General features: G+C 32.4%; 1 pseudogene; it reads right to left on the reverse strand.

Moving 5' to 3' along the window:
- Nucleotides 1-466: 466 nt before the first annotated feature.
- Nucleotides 467-911, reverse strand: LOC124974241 (AP-1 complex subunit sigma-2-like; annotated as a pseudogene).
- Between the last annotated feature and the right edge of the window lie 11298 nt (nucleotides 912-12209).

Here is a 12209-nt window from a genome sequence, read left to right on the forward strand (position 1 = left end):
TTCAAGAAAATCACACTATAGTTTTGCTTTGTTTTTTATTCCACTTCAACAATTGAAGACTGAACAACACTAAGTATTACGGAACTGCTTACTTGAACAGAGTAAGTCATCCAAATTGTCTTTGATAAACAATAATGAATGCTATGTTTTCTCTTTTAAAATAATCACAGATGCTTCATTACTTGTAACATGCATGTGCTGAAGATGAATAATTACTGAAAACATTTACTTGTCATACCTTGTCAGAAAAATAAAATATATCAAGATCATATATGGAATGAAATAATACAGGTAAGATGAATGCAAACAAGAAAACATACAATTGTATGTAATTGTAATGATACTGGTTCTGAAATATTCTATTATTATTTTACAAGATAGTTACCAAGGTGAGGATATTTTCTTTCATAAATAATTCAGTTCCCTATTTTCTCTGCAAAATTTTGCATACTTGATGAGTATTCATTTAGTATACAGGGACATTAAAATATTCATATTGTGACTCCTATAGCAGATGAGCTTGCTTAATTGCTTTAAAACCATTTTTTCTTGGATGTTTCCTTAACTTTCCCTCCCAAAAGAAACTTATTCAAAATAAAATAAGCCTTCTCAAAATGAAAGATGATATCAAGTTCACAACACTGTCAAGTAATTTACACATAACAGTTAATTATTTCCAGGCTACTTAATTAATTTTCCTGATTCTCAATAGCACAGCAAAAGGCAGACTAGCATATCTTTTGAAAACAATCTTCAGATCTCACCACTCAAGGTAGCACATTTGGGTTTCCTTGATAAATGGTCTGAAAAAGTTCTCATGTGATCTTTTTCTTCTTTTTGTATGACATTGGGACATACCATTTCAGTAGTCTACACTTGACCTGACAACTGAAAAACAACATACACTGCATGGCAGCTGCTGGCCATGGACATAGTGAAGCTTAGCAAGGGTGACTGAAGGGAAGCCCCTGGAAATGTGCTAAGGAAAAGAAGTCATGCTGCTGGGATGAGGTAGATTTCAAGAGATGGAACATCTGGCAGAGTGCATGGCACAAAAATAAACATGGGTTTATATGGAAAAAGATATATATTAGAAAAATAGAAAGAATTTAGAAAGCTGGACAGGACATTAGATCTTTAGAACATACTGCCAAGAAATTTGGGGTGTTGTATGTGTTTAATTTTCACAAAAGGTTCATGGATTTTCACACAATTTTAATATAAAAATAGAGTTCTATAATTCTATTTCTTTGTGTGGCTGAGTCTCTTCATCTTTTTCTCCAGAACATACACAGGGACAATTATAAACTCTAGACAAAGAAACAAAAGGAATTCTACCTGAAAACACTAAATAAGAACTAAGTCAGTCCAGAGAATAGAGGTCCATTTAACACTTTGAAAAAGGCAATGTCATGGCATTGGGATTGGCACAGGTTTCCCTTCCTCTTTTTGCTTGAGAATAGGCCACAGTGTGAAGGGGAGTAAAAACATTTTTAAAGAAACCTGTAACATGGGTTCATGAAGTCCCAGAAATCAGAGAGTTAATCCCCAGATAATGGAAAGTGAGAGATAATGCCAGAAAGAAGAAACCCTGATATTGGGGACCCCAATCATTTGAATAACTTCTCCCCACATCTCTAATAACTGAAGGAGATGTTTGTAGGCAGATTGGAAACAAATTAAAGCTAATAGAACTGAGATCTGAATATTCATGAGGAGGAAGTTTCTGATGACTGACATAATTAAAACTTTAGGAATCTAAACTGTTGATGCTAACTCATGAACAAAACATGGCAAATGTGTCTGTGCATGTTTTGGGAATATGTATAATACAGGTGATACAAGGACCTGGAAATTGCCTTATAAAAACAAATTAAAAATGAGAATTAATTTAAAATGATAGGAAATAAAATCCATATCTCAATAATAACATTGAATATAAATACCATAACTCATCAATCATAAGACAGTCTGTAAGATTGGATTAAAAAGGAAGATCCAATAATATGCTATCTCCAAATGACTCTCCTCATGGGCAAAGACATTCACAAGTTAAGGTAAAAGGATGGAAAACAAATATCATTCACTTGGAACTCATATACAAGGAGGATTTAATATCCTTATATCAGATAGAGTGGACTTGAAGTCAAAGTTAATCAAAAGGAACAAAGAATGCCATATCATACTATGCTTAAGGGAATTATTCATCAATGAGACATACCAATTATAAACATCCATGCCCCCAAAAATGGAGCATCTACATATATCAAACCTTTCTCAAATTCAAGAATCAAATAAACCAAAACACAATAATACTGGGTGATTTTAATATACTCCTATTAACAACTGATAGATCCTGCAACCAAAAACTAAATAAAGGTTTAGAAATAAATAATAGAAGTAATAATTCAGACATTACTGACATATAGAATATTTCATCCATTAGTGACTGAATACACTTTTTTCTCAATAGCACATGGATCCCTCACTAAAATAGATCACGTTTTAAACCATAAAGCAACTCAGTTTAAATGCATACTATAGCTCTGATACTTTGGATTATATTAGATCACAAAAGTAGGAAATGAGAAATCAATGATAAAATAAAAAAGAGTGGCAACCCTGACAACTGAACAATAAATACTACACTATATTGAATGGATAGCTGAAGAAATCAGGGATGAAATTAAAAAAAAATACATAGAGGTAAATGAGAATAGTAACACAGCATATCACAATTACTAGGACACTATGAAGAACTTCTAAGAGGAAATATTATTGCTTTGAGTTTATTTAATAAAAGAATAGAAAATTCCATCTAAATAACCTAAAATTACATCTCAAAACCTAAGAAAAGAACAAATCTATACCAAGACAGAAGACAGAAAATAATTAAAATCAGTACCAAAAATCAATGAAACTGAAACAGAAAATTCAAAACATCAATGAAACAAAAAGTTGCTTCTTTGAAAAATTAATAAAATTAATAAAAACCTACCCAAGCTAATAAAGAAAAGAGAGAAAAAACTCAAATTACTAAAATTTATGATGAAAATAAAATAAAATGTTACCACACAAAACTGAAATGCAGATGACAGAAACTGTTGTGAAAATCTACAATTTAATAAAATAGAAAATCACAAAGAGATAAACAAATTTCTAGAGAAATATGACCACACAAATCAATGTAGGAGGACATAGAAAATTAAAACACACCAACTTCAAACAATGAAATAGAAAATGGTAGCCATCAAAAGCCTACCATCAGAAAAAAAGAAAAAAAAAAAAACAGAACAAAATAGATTCTCAGTCAAGTCCTTCCAGACCTTCAAAGAAGACTTTACCCCAATATTTCTCAAATTATTCCATGAAACAGAACAGGGGAAAACACTTCAAAACTCATTCTATGATCCTAGTTTCCCCCTGATATCAAAACCACACAAAAATTTATCAGGGTTTGAAAACTTCAGACTAATATCCCTGATGAATATATATGCAAAAATTCTAAAGAAAATACTGGCAAATTCCATACAAAATTATATTAAAATGATACAGTACCATGATCAAGTGATTTTCATGCCAAGAGTGCAAGGATGGTCCAATATAAATAAATAAAATAAATAAAATAATTCATCACATCAATAGATTAAACACAACAATCACATGATTATCACAATAGAGAAAGAAAAATCACGACAAAATTCAGCATCCATTCATGCTGTATACACTAAATAAATTAGGGATAGTCGGAACTTCTCTCAATATTGTAAATGGTATATATGCTAAACCAAAGACCACTCTCATTCTAAATGGATAAAATTTAAAAATTTTTCCTGCTAGAAACTGGAACAAGAGAGGGATGCCCTTTTTTTTAACCACTTCTATTCAACTTAGTTCTTACAAACCTCGCAGGAACAATTAAACAAAAGAAAGAAATTAAAGTGATATGAATAGAAAAAAAAATCTTAAATTATCTCTATTTGCCAATGACATGATTCTATATTTAGAATAGCCAAATCTCCATCAGAAGATTTCTAGAATTCATTAACAGATTATGCAAATTAACAGAATAAAAAATTAATACCCAAAAAACAATTGTGTTCCTATATATCACTGATGAATCAGTTGAAATAAAATTAGGAAACTCTCCCATTCATAATAGGCTTAAAAAATGCTCATTTATCAATTTAACAAAACAGATGAATAACCTCCACAATGAAAACTACAGAACATTAAAAAAAGTAATTGAAGAAGACCTTAGCTCCCATATTCTTGGATAGGCAGAATTAATTTGCCAAAATGGTTATACTACCAAAAGCATTATAGAGGTTTAATTCAATTCCTATAAAAATTGAAATGATTTTCTTCATAGAAATAGGAAAGTCAATCATGAAATTTATTTGAAAAAACAAGTGGACCTCAATAACTAAAGCAATCCTTATTAGAAAAGTGAAGCAGGAGGCAACACAATATTACACCTTAAGTTATACCAGAGAGCTATAGTAACAAAAACAGCAAGCTGTTGGCACCAAAACAGACATGAAGACAAACAGGACAGAAAACACAGAAACAAACTTACATATATGCAGTTAAGTCATACTAGGAAAAGGTGCCACAAACATGACTCTCCAGCACATGGTGATGGGTAAACTGGAAATCCATGTAGAGTAAAATTTATCCCCTTTCCTTCAGCCTGCACAAAGCTCAACTCGATTTAGGTCAAGAACCTAGACATTAGAAGAGATTGTTTACCTCATAGAAAAAAAAGAGGACAAATCGTCCACGATTTTAGCCTAGGAACTGACACCCTCATCAAGATTTCTAAAGCACAAAAGGTAAAATAAAGAATCAAAAAATGCATGACATCAAATATTTCTTACAGAAAAGAAAGAGAGAATGTGAACAGAATGCCTACAGAATGGAAGAAATCTTTGCTACCTGCACTTCAGGTAGAGAATTAAACTCTAGGAACTAAAAAGAACTCAAAAAACTTAACAAACACACACACACATGCACGCGTATGCATGCACACACACACACACACACACACACACACAATAACCCATCTATTAAATGGACAAAGGGATTTAGCAGGCACTTCACCAAAGAAATACAAATTTTCAACAAATATATGAAAAAATGTTCAATATCTCTAGCATTTAAAGAAATGCAAATCAAAACTACAATGAAATTACCTCCCACTCCAATCCGAATGGCAAATATCAAGAATACAGGTGATAATGTTGGTGAGAATGTGGGGGATAATGCTCACTCATACATTGCTGGTGCAGCCACTCTGGAAAGCAGCATGGAGTTCCTCAAAAAGCTTGGAGTAGAGCAACAATTTGACTCACTTATCCCACTCCTCAGTATATATACAAAGTATTTTAAATGAATATACTACAGTGATGCAGCCACATCAATTTTTATAGGAGCTCACTTTGAAGAATATAGCTATGAAACCACACTATGTGCCCCTCAACAGATGAATGGATAAAGAAAATTTGGTATATATAAACAATAAAATATTACTCTGCCATAAAGAAGAATAAAATTATGGCATTTGCCAATAAATGGGTGGAAATAGAGACTATCATGCTAACTGAAATATGCCAGTCTCAAAAATCAAACGCCAAATATTCTCTCTGATATGTGACTACTAACACATAATAAGTGGTGAGAAGGGAGTAACAAGTTTATTGTATTAGACAAAGGAGATTGAAGGTAAGGAAGTGGCATGGGGATAAGACATTCAAATGAATTGGACATAAGTTTCCTATTTTCATCTATGAATACACAACCAATGAACTTCCACGTCATGTTCATCCACAAGAATGGTATCCTAATTAGAATAAAATATATTCCATGAATCTATAATATCTCAAAATATAGTGTGTATGTGTATGTGTGTATATATATATGTGTGTGTGTGTGTGTGTGTGTGTGTGTACAAACACACACACACATATATCTCATATGTTCTTTATCTATTCATCTGTTGAAGGGCATCTAGGTTGGTTCCATAATTTAGCTACTGTAAATTGACCTGTTATAAACATTAATATGGATGTGTCACTGCAGTACATTAATTTTAAGTCCTTTGGCTATAAATCAAGGACTGGGATAACTGGTTCAATTCCAAGTTTTCTGAAGAATCTCCATAATACTTTCCATATTGGTTGCACCAATTTGCATTTGCACCAGCAATAAATGAGTGTACCTTTCCCCTGACATCCTCACCAACATTTACTGTGGCTTGTATTATTGATAATTGCCATTCTGATTGGAGTGACATAAATCTTAGTTTTTTGATATGCAATTCTCTAATTGCTAGAGATGTTGAACATTTTTCATGTATTTGTTGATCAATTGTATATCTTTTCCTATGAGGTTTCTGTTCAGTTCCTTAGCACATTTATTGATTGGATTATTCATTTGTGTTTGTGTATGTTAAATTGTTTGAGTTCTTTATATATCCTAGAAATTGAAGCTTTATCTTAGATGCATGTGGTAAAGATTTTCTTACAATCTGTAAGCTCTCTCTTCACATTATTGGATTTTGTCTTGTGCTGAAAAGAAGTTGTTAGTTTAAGCCCATCCCATCTATTGATTCTTGATTTAACTTCTTGCACTTTAGGGGTCTTGGTAAGGAAGTCAGGTTCTAGGCTGACATGGTAAAGATTTGGTCCTAATTTTTCTTCTATTAGGCACAGGGTCACTGTTCTAGTGCCTAAGTCTTTGGCCCATAGTGAGTTGAGTTTTGTGCAGGGTGAGAGATTAGGGTTTAATTTCATTTTGTTACATGTGGTTTTCCATTTTCCCAGTACTATTTGTTGAATAAGCTATATTTTCTCCAGTGGATATTTTTGGTACCTTTGTCTCATATGAGATATCTGTGTTTGTGTGGATTTGTCTCTGTGTCTTCTTTTCTGTACTGTTGGTCTACATGTCCATTTTGTTGCCAATACCATGCTATTTTTATTAATATAGCTCTGTAGTATAGTTTGAGGTCTGGTACCATAATGCCACCTGCCTCACTTTTCTTGCTAAGAATTGCTTTGGCTACTCTGGGTCTTATTTTTCCAAATGATGTTCATATTCCTTATTCTAGTTCTATGAAGAATTTCTTTGGGATTTTAATATGAATTGCATTAAATCTGTATAATGCTTTTGTTGGCATCTTCAGGGGCAGCATCTGTGACAGAGTCTGTGGTGGCTGCATGAGCAGTTGCAGCACCCAGGAAAAAAACCTCTGGGCATCTGCCATGGAAAACATTTTAAAAATGACTAGTAGCATATGTTACTAGTCAGCAAGTCATGGTTAGGTTAAATCCCCTGTACTAAAAAAGTAAACTTTTCATTTGACTCTATACAGTAATATCTTACATATTACTTACTATGTATGTGTGTGTGCGCGTGTGTGTGTGTGTGTGTGTGTGTTTGTGATTCACTGCTTAAACAGATTTAAGTACAAATTCACATGATTATCTTAACAGAAGCAGAAAAGTTTTCTGACAACATCCAGCACCCATTTTTCTTTAAAACTCTAAGGATCTAGTGATGGAAGGAAATTTCTTCATCATTATAAAAACTGAATATGAGAAACCCAATGCTAATATTACAGTGAATGGAGAAAAATTAAAAAAAAATTTCTCTGAAAAGCAAGAAGAAAACAAGAACATAAACTCTCACCACTCCTATTCAACTTGAAATTCAAGCCAATGTAATCAGGCAAGAGAAGAAATCCAATGGCATGCACATAGGAAAAAAAAATTACTTGTCTCTACTTGATGATGACATGAACCTTACTTAGAAGATTTGAAATGCTACATTAACAAATATATAGAGATGATAAATTTACTAAAGGAGCTGGATATAAGAGAAACATACATAAATCAATAGCATTCGTATATTGCAAGAGTAAACCTGCTACAAAAGAAATTGGAAAATAATCTCAATCTCAGTATCCCAAAAAATACTTGGGAAAAAAATCTAACCTATGAGGTGGAATACATCAGCAATGAAAACCACAGAATGTTGAATTTATAAAAATGGGAGCACACCTTAGGAGGTGAAAATCCTTCCCATGTTGTTGAATAAGCAAAATTAATATTATCAAAATTAACATACAATGTACAGCAGTAAATAGACTCAATACAATCCCAATCAAAATATCAATAGCATTCTTTACATGATACACTGACAAAAAGGCAGTTCTAAAATTCATTTGGACAATTAGGAGACAAAGAATATCCAAAGTGCCCTGAATGAAAAAAAGGATGCTGAAAGCATCACAATATGTTAACCAATTATGTTATAAAGCTTCTGTATACAAACTGTATTACCAAAACAGACTTTAAGACCAATGGCATAGAAAATACAGAAAAATCCACATAGATACAGTGACCTGATATGTGACAAAGGTGCCAAAAGCATATGATGGAGGAAGGAGAAACTTTTTAACAAATGATGCTTTGAAAATTAGATATCCATATTTAGAAAAAGTAAAACTTGATCCCTATCTCTCACCCTGCACCAAAACCAACTCCATTGGATCAAAGGCTTAGGAATTAAACCAGAAAATCTAGAAGTGCTTAAAGAAAATGTAGGCTCAACATTCCAACAGATTGATAAAAGCATCAACTGCCTTAATAAGACTTCTAGAGCATAAGAATTAAAACCAAGTATCAATAAGTGGGATGAAATTAAATTTCAAAACTTCTGCCCAACAAAGGAAATAGGAATGTGAATAGAGAATCTATGAATGTGATAAAATCATTTTCACCTTCTCCTAATGATAGGAAATTAATATATGGAATATAAAACAAATAAGAAATTTGAACCAACCCAATTACTAAATGGGTAAAAAATGTAAACAGGTATTGCTTAAAATAAACACAAATGACTATCATAAATATGAAAAAGTGTTCAACATGTCAAGAAATCAGTGAAATGCAACTCAAAACTACATGGAGGAGAGTCTATTATTATTGTGTACTTGCTCTTTTCCTATACATCAATAACAGTATTACATTTAAAAAGAACTAAATAGAGATTTTTATCTCACTTCACTCACAATAGCAATTTTCAAGATTAATGTGGGGTATGCACGTATCAGAGAGAACTTTGGAAGGAGATTATATATACAAGACCAGTGTAAATCCACATTATGTGTAGCACAAGAATGGGAAGTTATACTTCACATGTATATAATATGTAAAATATACTCTACAGTCATGTATATCTAAAAAGAATTTTTAAGAAGATCAAAAGTAATAAGGTGGAAAATGTACACTTACACAGTGTTGGTAGGATAGCAAATTTGTATAATAATTCTGGAAAACTCTATGGATATCCCTTTCAAGAGTTGGAATGGAATCACCATATGACCCAGTTGTCTGACTCCCTAATATATAATCCAAATATCTAAAATCAGCATACTGTAGAACAGCCACCTCAGTGTTTGTAATAACACAATTCACAAAAACCAAATTACAGAACCAACCCACATACCCATCAACAGACTAATGGAAAAAGAAAATATGTTGTACATTCACAATGACATTTTAGTCATACAGAAAAATGAAATGATAGCATTTGGTGGAAAATTGATGAAACTGGAGAACTTGAATCTACATGAAATAAGCCAGAATCAGAAAGTCAAAAGTCAAATATTTCCCTTCATGTGTGAATGCTAGATGAAATAATGGAAAAAGAGGTAATTCATTAAATATAATAGAGTCATCTGTGGAGTAGAGGAAGGGGTTATAGAAAAGGAGGTAGGACCAAAGTGGGATGAATAGTAGAATAAAACAAACCAAACTCTCTTATGTACATATATGAATAAAACACAGTGAATTTCAATTTTATGTATACCTATAATCACTAACATCTATAAATAAATAGAAGATGAATCAATAGAAGCCAAACTCATCATTCTCTCTTTCACTCTTTTTAAATTGTTTTTTCTTTATTTTGTCCTCCCCCTCAGAAACAACACATAATATTTTGCCTCTGCATCAGCCCTATTCAACTTTTTAAATTGCAAACCTTTTTCTATCCACTCATCTCATCTTTGTCCCTCTTAATTAAATCTATTTTTAACTTCTCTTAGTATTGGTTAGTTTACATAATGTCAGACTGCACCACTAAAGTTATAGCAAAAATTAATACACAGCAAGTCAAAGATAATTCCTATTGTTTGATTTTATGAAAGATATGATTTTATGATTCATGATTACCTATGGTTTTTACTGATAGAAACTGCTCTCTTACCATTTCTGTTTATTGTATCAACTAACATTGTAGATGTCACAATAGGAAATAAGTATGTGATTTAATCCAATATGTCGTATGCATAAGTTTTAGCCAACAGGATTCCTCAAAACTTGTAGAGTAGAAGTCTTCATTCTTCAGATCCATTTGAACATACGGATAGACATATAAACAATATGTGAAATCAATGGAAGAAAACATCCAAAACAAAACAGTAAAACAGTGTGATTTAACAGTAGACTCCACTGACACTGCAATGCAGAAAATGTCAGGTGAGGAATTTAGAAAGTACACAGATAAGATGATCTAAGAGGTAAAATATGACAGAAGGAGTAAAATCAGAGAGAAAATACAAGTGAAAGATCACTTCATTACAGAGTCAGAGATTTTGAAGAAAAATTTACTGGTAATTCTTTTTTTTTTTTTTTAATGTGGTGTTTCAGATCAAACCCAGTGCCTCATGCATGCTAGGAAAGTGCTCTGCAACTGATTCACAACCCCAGCCCCAATTGGTAATTCTTGAAATGGAAGAATCAATAAAACAAATTTAAAATAAAATGGAAAGCATTACCAAAAGACTAGATAATCTGAAAGATTTTCAGGCAACAAAGGCAAGATACATAATTTTAAAACTTAAATTGATCATGGATAGAAGATGTTAAGAGACAATGAACAGAATTTTCAAGAAATATGGGATAATAATACAAGGTCAAATCTAGGATTTACAGGGGCTCTGAGGTACAAATTAAAGAAATACACAATATTTTCAATAAAATAATAATGAAAAAAATTCTAAATCTTAAAAATGAAATGGAAAATCAAAAATACAGGAGTCTTACAGAACTCCAAATATACAAATTTACAACAAGCCCATTCCAAAAGACATGTATTAGGGTTCTCTAGAGGAACAGAATCAACAGAAAGTATGATTATAAAAGAGGATTTATTAGATTGGCTTACATGACCAGAAGCTGGATAGTCCACAAAGACTATATGTAGCAGGAAAGTTGGAAGAACCAGAAACTACACAGTTCGAGACACAGAAATCCCAGAATAAAAAGGATCAATAGTGCTACCCTAGTTTGAGAACAAGGCTTCTGGAAAGTACATGGAGAATCACCAGCAGATTATGCTTTGGAAGAGTGAAGAAGCGAGAGTGTGATATCCTCAGATTATCCAAGCACTGATCAAGAACCCCTTCAAGAAGAGCCAAGCTTGCATCTGCATCTGCTTCCTTGTCCTTCCATCTTCTATTTCATCCTATTGGGTGGTGCCATCCATGCTTAGGGATGGTCTCCAGTTCACTGTCCCACATTCCAATCATTTCTAGACACCACCCTCACTGACACACCCAGAGGCCTCTTAATCAACATCATCTTTTAATCCAGTCAAATTGATAATTCAAATTAAGCACTACAGTACATTATTATAAAAATGCCTAACTTACAGAAAAAGGACAGAATTTGAAATGTAGCTAGAGAGAAATGACTGGTCACATTTAGAAATTAACCACTGTAGATTTCAGTTGATTTTTCAACCCAAGTGCTAAAAGCTGAGAGGGCTTGAAATACTTTGCACAAACTCTAAAGGACAATGTACTCTATCCAAGAATACTATAACCAGGAAAATTAAGGTTCATATTTGAGGATAAAATAAAAACCTTCCATGATAAAAGTTAAAAGAATTCACAGCTTGAAAGTTGGAACTACAAAACATATTCAATAAACTATTTCATGAAGAAGACATGGAGAAAACATGAAAACCATCAGAGGATGAAACTATACTAGGAGAATCAAAGGAAAATCAAATTTAACTTTAAAAGTAGAAATAAATCAAAATGACAGGAAATAAAATAATAAATCTGTCTTTTAAGGGCTCAATTCATCAATCAAAAGACAGATTGTATTAAAAAACTAGACTCAACAATATGCTTT

This window comes from Sciurus carolinensis, unplaced genomic scaffold (assembly GCF_902686445.1).
Source record: "Sciurus carolinensis unplaced genomic scaffold, mSciCar1.2, whole genome shotgun sequence".
In the NCBI taxonomy this organism is placed as follows: domain Eukaryota; kingdom Metazoa; phylum Chordata; class Mammalia; order Rodentia; family Sciuridae; genus Sciurus; species Sciurus carolinensis.